This window comes from Ranitomeya imitator, chromosome 7 (genome assembly GCF_032444005.1).
Source record: "Ranitomeya imitator isolate aRanImi1 chromosome 7, aRanImi1.pri, whole genome shotgun sequence".
In the NCBI taxonomy this organism is placed as follows: Eukaryota; Metazoa; Chordata; class Amphibia; order Anura; family Dendrobatidae; genus Ranitomeya; species Ranitomeya imitator.
Genome location: NC_091288.1, coordinates 37676010 through 37687547, shown reverse-complemented (window position 1 = coordinate 37687547; position 11538 = coordinate 37676010). Strand labels below are relative to the sequence as shown.

The 11538-nt window shown below is 34.7% G+C and overlaps 1 protein-coding gene across 1 annotated transcript in view; it reads left to right on the top strand.

Annotated features, from left to right (window-relative positions):
• LOC138644543 (polypeptide N-acetylgalactosaminyltransferase 3-like) overlaps positions 1-11538 on the top strand; it is a 68163-nt gene that overhangs the window by 907 nt on the left and 55718 nt on the right. The gene's annotated exons all lie outside the window — the stretch shown is intronic.

Below are 11538 nucleotides of genomic sequence, written 5' to 3'. Positions count from 1 at the left end.
TGCTATATACTGTATACTGTGTACTATATACTGTATACTATGTGCTATATACTGTATACTATCTGCTATATACTGTATACTATGTGCACTGTGCTATATACTGTATACTATGTGCTATATACTGTATACTATGTGCTATATACTGTATACTGTGTGCTATATACTGTATACTGTGTACTATACTGTATACTATGTGCTATATACTGTATACTATGTGCTATATACTGTATACTATGTGCTATATACTGTATACTATGTGCTATATACTGTATACTATGTGCTGTATACTGTATACTATGTGCTGTATACTATGTGCTGTATACTGTATACTATGTGCTGTATACTGTATACTATGTGCTGTATACTGTATACTATGTGCTATATACTGTATACTATGTGCTATATACTGTATACTATGTGCTATATACTGTATACTATGTGCTATATACTGTATACTATGTGCACTGTGCTATATACTGTATACTGTGTACTATATACTGTATACTATGTGCTATATACTGTATACTATGTGCTATATACTGTATACTATGTGCTGTATACTGTATACTATGTGCTGTATACTATGTGCTGTATACTGTATACTATGTGCTGTATACTGTATACTATGTGCTGTATACTGTATACTATGTGCTATATACTGTATACTGTGTGCTATATACTGTATACTGTGTGCTGTATACTGTATACTATGTGCTGTATACTATGTGCTGTATACTATGTGCTGTATACTGTATACTATGTGCTGTATACTGTATACTATGTGCTATATACTGTATACTATGTGCTATATACTGTATACTATGTGCTATATACTGTATACTATGTGCTATATACTGTATACTATGTGCTGTATACTGTATACTATGTGCTGTATACTGTATACTATGTGCTATATACTGTATACTGTGTGCTATATACTGTATACTGTGTGCTATATACTGTATACTATGTGCTGTATACTGTATACTATGTGCTGTATACTGTATACTATGTGCTATATACTGTATACTATGTGCTGTATACTGTATACTATGTGCTGTATACTGTATACTATGTGCTATATACTGTATACTATGTGCTATATACTGTATACTATGTGCTATATACTGTATACTATGTGCTATATACTGTATACTATGTGCTATATACTGTATACTATGTGCTATATACTGTATACTATGTGCACTGTGCTATATACTGTATACTATGTGCTATATACTGTATACTATGTGCTATATACTGTATACTATGTGCTATATACTGTATACTATGTGCTATATACTGTATACTATGTGCTATATACAGTATACTGTGTGCTATATACTGTATACTATGTGCTGTATACTGTATACTATGTGCTGTATACTGTATACTATGTGCTGTATACTGTATACTATGTGCTGTATACTGTATACTATGTGCTGTATACTGTATACTATGTGCTGTATACTGTATACTATGTGCTATATACTGTATACTATGTGCTATATACTGTATACTATGTGCTATATACTGTATACTATGTGCACTGTGCTATATACTGTATACTATGTGCTATATACTGTATACTATGTGCTATATACTGTATACTATGTGCTATATACTGTATACTATGTGCTATATACTGTATACTATGTGCTGTATACTGTATACTATGTGCTGTATACTGTATACTATGTGCTGTATACTGTATACTATGTGCTGTATACTGTATACTATGTGCTGTATACTGTATACTATGTGCTGTATACTGTATACTATGTGCTATATACTGTATACTATGTGCACTGTGCTATATACTGTATACTATGTGCTATATACTGTATACTATGTGCTATATACTGTATACTATGTGCACTGTGCTATATACTGTATACTATGTGCTATATACTGTATACTATGTGCTATATACTGTATACTATGTGCTGTATACTGTATACTATGTGCTGTATACTATGTGCTGTATACTGTATACTATGTGCTGTATACTGTATACTATGTGCTATATACTGTATACTATGTGCACTGTGCTATATACTGTATACTATGTGCTATATACTGTATACTATGTGCTATATACTGTATACTATGTGCTATATACTGTATACTATGTGCTATATACTGTATACTATGTGCACTGTGCTATATACTGTATACTATGTGCTATATACTGTGTACTATGTGCTATATACTGTATACTATGTGCTGTATACTGTATACTATGTGCTGTATACTGTATACTATGTGCTGTATACTGTATACTATGTGCTGTATACTGTATACTATGTGCTGTATACTGTATACTATGTGCTGTATACTGTATACTATGTGCTGTATACTGTATACTATGTGCTGTATACTGTATACTATGTGCTATATACTGTATACTATGTGCACTGTGCTATATACTGTATACTATGTGCACTGTGCTATATACTGTATACTATGTGCTATATACTGTATACTATGTGCTATATACTGTATACTATGTGCTGTATACTGTATACTATGTGCTGTATACTGTATACTATGTGCTGTATACTGTATACTATGTGCTGTATACTGTATACTATGTGCTGTATACTGTATACTATGTGCTGTATACTGTATACTATGTGCTGTATACTGTATACTATGTGCTATATACTGTATACTATGTGCTATATACTGTATACTATGTGCACTGTGCTATATACTGTATACTATGTGCTATATACTGTATACTATGTGCTATATACTGTATACTATGTGCTATGTACTGTATACTATGTGCTATATACTGTATACTATGTGCTGTATACTGTATACTATGTGCTGTATACTGTATACTATGTGCTGTATACTATGTGCTGTATACTGTATACTATGTGCTGTATACTGTATACTATGTGCTGTATACTGTATACTATGTGCTATATACTGTATACTATGTGCTATATACTGTATACTATGTGCACTGTGCTATATACTGTATACTATGTGCTATATACTGTATACTATGTGCTATATACTGTATACTATGTGCTATATACTGTATACTATGTGCTGTATACTGTATACTATGTGCTGTATACTGTATACTATGTGCTGTATACTGTATACTATGTGCTGTATACTGTATACTATGTGCTGTATACTGTATACTATGTGCTGTATACTGTATACTATGTGCTGTATACTGTATACTATGTGCTGTATACTGTATACTATGTGCTATATACTGTATACTATGTGCACTGTGCTATATACTGTATACTATGTGCTATATACTGTATACTATGTGCTATATACTGTATACTATGTGCTATATACTGTATACTATGTGCACTGTGCTATATACTGTATACTATGTGCTATATACTGTATACTATGTGCTATATACTGTATACTATGTGCTATATACTGTATACTATGTGCTATATACTGTATACTATGTGCTGTATACTGTATACTATGTGCTGTATACTGTATACTATGTGCTGTATACTGTATACTATGTGCTGTATACTATGTGCTGTATACTGTATACTATGTGCTGTATACTGTATACTATGTGCTATATACTGTATACTATGTGCTATATACTGTATACTATGTGCACTGTGCTATATACTGTATACTATGTGCTATATACTGTATACTATGTGCTATATACTGTATACTATGTGCTATATACTGTATACTATGTGCTATATACTGTATACTATGTGCTATATACTGTATACTATGTGCACTGTGCTATATACTGTATACTATGTGCTATATACTGTATACTATGTGCTATATACTGTATACTATGTGCTATATACTGTATACTATGTGCTATATACTGTATACTATGTGCTATATACTGTATACTATGTGCTATATACTGTATACTATGTGCTATATACTGTATACTATGTGCTGTATACTGTATACTATGTGCTGTATACTGTATACTATGTGCTATATACTGTATACTATGTGCTATATACTGTATACTATGTGCTATATACTGTATACTATGTGCTATATACTGTATACTGTGTGCTGTATACTGTATACTATGTGCTATATACTGTATACTATGTGCTATATACTGTATACTATGTGCACTGTGCTATATACTGTATACTATGTGCTATATACTGTATACTATGTGCTATATACTGTATACTATGTGCTAGATACTGTATACTATGTGCTAGATACTGTATACTATGTGCTAGATACTGTATACTATGTGCTAGATACTGTATACTATGTGCTAGATACTGTATACTATGTGCTGTATACTGTATACTATGTGCTGTATACTGTATACTATGTGCTGTATACTGTATACTATGTGCTAGATACTGTATACTATGTGCTGTATACTGTATACTATGTGCTGTATACTGTATACTATGTGCTGTATACTGTATACTATGTGCTGTATACTATGTGCTATATACTGTATACTATGTGCACTGTGCTATATACTGTATACTATGTGCTATATACTGTATACTATGTGCTATATACTGTATACTATGTGCTATATACTGTATACTATGTGCTAGATACTGTATACTATGTGCTATATACTGTATACTATGTGCTATATACTGTATACTGTGTACTATATACTGTATACTGTGTGCTGTATACTGTATACTATGTGCTGTATACTGTATACTATGTGCTGTATACTGTATACTATGTGCTGTATACTGTATACTATGTGCTGTATACTGTATACTATGTGCTGTATACTGTATACTATGTGCTGTATACTGTATACTATGTGCTGTATACTGTATACTATGTGCTGTATACTGTATACTATGTGCTGTATACTGTATACTATGTGCTATATACTGTATACTATGTGCACTGTGCTATATACTGTATACTATGTGCTATATACTGTATACTATGTGCTATATACTGTATACTATGTGCTGTATACTGTATACTATGTGCTATATACTGTATACTATGTGCTGTATACTGTATACTATGTGCTGTATACTGTATACTATGTGCTGTATACTGTATACTATGTGCTGTATACTGTATACTATGTTGTATACTATGTGCTGTATACTGTATACTATGTGCACTGTGCTATATACTGTATACTATGTGCTATATACTGTATACTATGTGCTATATACTGTATACTATGTGCTATATACTGTATACTATGTGCTAGATACTGTATACTATGTGCTATATACTGTATACTATGTGCACAGTGCTATATACTGTATACTATGTGCTATATACTGTATACTATGTGCTCTGTACAGTGTATATACTGTATACTATGTGCTATATACTGTATACTATGTGCTATATACTGTATACTATGTGCTATATACTGTATACTATGTGCTCTGTACAGTGTATATACTGTATACTATGTGCTATATACTGTATACTATGTGCACAGTGCTATATACTGTATACTATGTGCTATATACTGTATACTATGTGCTCTGTACAGTGTATATACTGTATACTATGTGCTATATACTATGTGCTATATACTGTATACTATGTGCACAGTGCTATATACTGTATACTATGTGCTATATACTGTATACTATGTGCTCTGTACAGTGTATATACTGTATACTATGTGCTATATACTATATACTATGTGCTATATACTGTATACTATGTGCTATATACTGTATACTATGTGCACAGTGCTATATACTGTATACTATGTGCTATATACTGTATACTATGTGCTCTGTACAGTGTATATACTGTATACTATGTGCTATATACTGTGTGCTCTGTACAGTGTATATACTGTATACTATGTGCTATAATACTGTATACTATCTGCTATATACTATGTGCTATATACTGTATACTATGTGCTATATACTGTATACTATGTGCTCTGTACAGTGTATATACTGTATACTATGTGCTATATACTGTATACTATGTGCACAGTGCTATATACTGTATACTGTGTGCTATATACTGTATACTATCATATGTGCTATATACTGTATACTATGTGCTCTGTACAGTGTATATACTGTATACTATGTGCTATATACTGTATACTATGTGCTCTGTACAGTGTATATACTGTATACTATGTGCTATATACTATGTGCTCTGTACAGTGTGTATACTATATGCTATATACTGTATACTATGTGCTCTGTACGGTGTGTATACTGTATACTATGTGCTGTATACTGTATACTATGTGCTATATACTGTATACTATGTGCTATATACTGTATACTATGTGCTATATACTGTATATTATGTGCTCTGTACAGTGTTTATACTGTATACTATGTGCTATATACTGTATACTATGTGCTCTGTACAGTGTGTATACTGTATACTATGTGCTCTGTACAGTGGGTATACTGTATACTATGTGCTATATACTGTATACTATTGGCTCTGTACAGTGTATATACTGTATACTATGCTATATACTGTACTGTGTATATACTATGTGCTCTGTACTGTGTATATGCTGTATACTATGTTTATACTGTACGCTATATACTATGTGCTCAGTACATTTTATATTCTGTATACTATGCTATATACTGTATTCTATACATTGTGTGCTATACAGTGCGTATACTGTATACGATGCTATATACTGTACTGTGTATATACTGTACGCTATATACTGTGTGCTCTGTTCTGTGTATATGATGCTATATACTGTACTGTGTATATGCTGTATACTATGTTTATACTGTACGCTATATAGTATGTGCTCAGTACATTTTCTATTCTGTATACTATGCTATATACTGACCTGCGTATATACTATATACTCTGTACTGTGTATATACTGTATACTATGTGCTCTTTTCCGTCTATATGCTGCATATTGTACTGTTTATACTGTACACTACACTATGTGCTCAGTACATTTCATATTCTGTATACTATGCTATATACTGTATTCTATACATTATGTGCTCTGTACAGTGCGTATACTGTATACCATGCTATATACTGTACTGTGTATATACTATATACTATGTACAGTATATACTGTACACTATATACTGTGTGCTCTGTACTGTGTATACGATGCTATATACTGTACTGTGTATATACTGTATGCTATATGCTGTGTGCTCTGTACTGTGTATACGATGCTATATACTGTACTGTGTATATACTGTATACTGTGTATATACTGTACGCTATATGCTGTGTGCTCTGTACTGTGTATACAATGCTATATACTGTACTGCGTATATACTGTATATATACTGTTTGCTATATACTGTGTGCTCTGTTCTGTGTATACGATGCTATATACTGCACTGTGTATATACTGTATACTGTGTATATACTGTATGCTATATGCTGTGTGCTCTGTACTGTGTATACGATGCTATATACTGTACTGTGTATATACTGTATACTGTGTATATACTGTACGCTATATGCTGTGTGCTCTGTACTGTGTATACAATGCTATATACTGTACTGCGTATATACTGTATATATACTGTATGCTATATACTGTGTGCTCTGTTCTGTGTATACGATGCTATATACTGCACTGTGTATATACTGTATACTATGTATATACTGTACACTATATACTGTGTGCTCTGTACTGTGTATACGATGCTATATACTGCACTGTGTATATACTGTATACTATGTATATACTGTACACTATATACTGTGCTCTGTTTTGTGTATACGCTGTATACTATCCTATATACTGTACGCTATATACTGTGTGCTCTGTACTGTGTATACGATGCTATATACTGCACTGTGTATATACTGTATTCTATGTATATACTGTACACTGTATACTGTGTGCTCTGTTCTGTGTATACGCTGTATACTATCCTATATGCTGTATACTGTGTGCTCTGTTCAGTGTATACGCTGTATACTATCCTATATGCTGTATACTGTGTGCTCTGTTCAGTGTATACGCTGTATACTATCCTATATGCTGTATACTGTGTGCTCTGTTTTGTGTATACGCTGTATACTATCCTATATGCTGTATACTGTGTGCTCTGTTCAGTGTATACGCTGTATACTATCCTATATGCTGTATACTGTGTGCTCTGTTCAGTGTATACGCTGTATACTATCCTATATGCTGTATACTGTGTGCTCTGTTCAGTGTATACGCTGTATACTATGCTATATGCTGTATACTGTGTGCTCTGTTCAGTGTATACGCTGTATACTATCCTATATGCTGTATACTGTGTGCTCTGTTTTGTGTATACGCTGTATACTATCCTATATGCTGTATACTGTGTGCTCTGTTCAGTGTATACGCTGTATACTATCCTATATGCTGTATACTGTGTGCTCTGTTTTGTGTATACGCTGTATACTATCCTATATGCTGTATACTGTGTGCTCTGTTCAGTGTATACGCTGTATACTATCCTATATGCTGTAAACTGTGTGCTCTGTTCAGTGTATACGCTGTATACTATCCTATATGCTGTATACTGTGTGCTCTGTTCAGTGTATACGCTGTATACTATCCTATATGCTGTATACTGTGTGCTCTGTTTTGTGTATACGCTGTATACTATCCTATATGCTGTATACTGTGTGCTCTGTTCAGTGTATACGCTGTATACTATCCTATATGCTGTATACTGTGCGCTCTGTTCAGTGTATACGCTGTATACTATCCTATATGCTGTATACTGTGTGCTCTGTTCAGTGTATACGCTGTATACTATCCTATATGCTGTATACTGTGTGCTCTGTTCAGTGTATACGCTGTATACTATCCTATATGCTGTATACTGTGTGCTCTGTTCAGTGTATACGCTGTATACTATCCTATATGCTGTATACTGTGTGCTCTGTTCAGTGTATACGCTGTATACTATCCTATATGCTGTATACTGTGTGCTCTGTTTTGTGTATACGCTGTATACTATCCTATATGCTGTATACTGTGTGCTCTGTTCAGTGTATACGCTGTATACTATCCTATATGCTGTATACTGTGTGCTCTGTTCAGTGTATACGCTGTATACTATCCTATATGCTGTATACTGTGTGCTCTGTTCAGTGTATACGCTGTATACTATCCTATATGCTGTATACTGTGTGCTCTGTTTTGTGTATACGCTGTATACTATCCTATATGCTGTATACTGTGTGCTCTGTTTTGTGTATACGCTGTATACTATCCTATATGCTGTATACTGTGTGCTCTGTTCAGTGTATACGCTGTATACTATCCTATATGCTGTATACTGTGTGCTCTGTTTTGTGTATACGCTGTATACTATCCTATATGCTGTATACTGTGTGCTCTGTTCAGTGTATACGCTATATACTATCCTATATGCTGTATACTGTGTGCTCTGTTTTGTGTATACGCTGTATACTATCCTATATGCTGTATACTGTGTGCTCTGTTCAGTGTATACGCTGTATACTATCCTATATGCTGTAAACTGTGTGCTCTGTTCAGTGTATACGCTGTATACTATCCTATATGCTGTATACTGTGTGCTCTGTTCTGTGTATACGCTGTATACTATCCTATATGCTGTATACTGTGTGCTCTGTTCAGTGTATACGCTGTATACTATCCTATATGCTGTATACTGTGTGCTCTGTTCTGTGTATACGCTGTATACTATCCTATATGCTGTATACTGTGTGCTCTGTTCAGTGTATACGCTGTATACTATCCTATATGCTGTATACTGTGTGCTCTGTTCTGTGTATACGCTGTATACTATTCTATATGCTGTATACTGTGTGCTCTGTTCTGTGTATACGCTGTATACTATCCTATATGCTGTATACTGTGTGCTCTGTTCTGTGTATACGCTGTATACTATTCTATATGCTGTATACTGTGTGCTCTGTTCTGTGTATACGCTGTATACTAGCCTATATGCTGTATACTGTGTGCTCTGTTCAGTGTATACGCTGTATACTATTCTATATGCTGTATACTGTGTGCTCTGTTCTGTGTATACGCTGTATACTATCCTATATGCTGTATACTGTGTGCTCTGTTCTGTGTATACGCTGTATACTAGCCTATATGCTGTATACTGTGTGCTCTGTTCAGTGAATACGCTGTATACTATCCTATATGCTGTATACTGTGTGCTCTGTTCTGTGTATACGCTGTATACTAGCCTATATGCTGTATACTGTGTGCTCTGTTCAGTGTATACGCTGTATACTATTCTATATGCTGTATACTGTGTGCTCTGTTCTGTGTATACGCTGTATACTATCCTATATGCTGTATACTGTGTGCTCTGTTCTGTGTATACGCTGTATACTATTCTATATGCTGTATACTGTGTGCTCTGTTCAGTGTATACGCTGTATACTATCCTATATGCTGTATACTGTGTGCTCTGTTTTGTGTATACGCTGTATACTATCCTATATGCTGTATACTGTGTGCTCTGTTCTGTGTATACGCTGTATACTATCCTATATGCTGTATACTGTGTGCTCTGTTCTGTGTATACGCTGTATACTATTCTATATGCTGTATACTGTGTGCTCTGTTCAGTGTATACGCTGTATACTATCCTATATGCTGTATACTGTGTGCTCTGTTCTGTGTATACGCTGTATACTATCCTATATGCTGTAAACTGTGTGCTCTGTTCTGTGTATACGCTGTATACTATCCTATATGCTGTATACTGTGTGCTCTGTTCAGTGTATACGCTGTATACTATCCTATATGCTGTATACTGTGTGCTCTGTTCTGTGTATACGCTGTATACTAGCCTATATGCTGTATACTGTGTATGGCGCTCGCCGTCCTCCCTTAGATGAGCTGCGTTTCATAACTTTGTCACTTGTGTAAGTTCCTTTTATTCAATATCACTTTTTTCAGTGGTTAACCCTTCCTGTGCCACCCCAGGTAGTAATTTACATAATATTGTGTTGTGGGTTTTTTTTTTTGAATTTTGTCATTTACTGTCAGTAATCCTCTGTTCGCTGAAATCAATGACTAACTGCCTGTACAGTCACCTCTCTGCCCAGAATAGGAGCTGGCACCGCCCCTTTAATCTTGGCATTAGTGAGGGATCTGGTTGGTGACTCAGATTGATCTATATTTTTTCATATAGTGTTTCTGACTGACGTGTCATTCAAAGGGTTTAGTACAGTACAACACCTGCGATAATGCTGCAGTCCTATGTAAAACAACTGATGAAAAGACCTCCGCTTTTCTGATATGTGTCAGACACTGAGGCTGGCGTCACACACCTGCGTATCACGGTGTGACTACTGAGCGTAGTGGACGGGCCGCCACAGGCTCTCATACCCCATGTGCCTATGGAGCTGCTGAGGTTGGGTGCAGAGACCCTCGGCCGCTCCAGGACACTTTTTAAGGAGTTGGTGAGAACAAGGTGTTACCGTGATAACTTACTGATAGGTGGGGGTCCGGCTGTTGCAAAATGTCACCGCAGGTCAAACTTCCATGAATTGCTCCATTCATTCTCTATGGTCCGAAGCTCGGCAGCCCCCGTAGGAAGTGAGTGGCGCAGC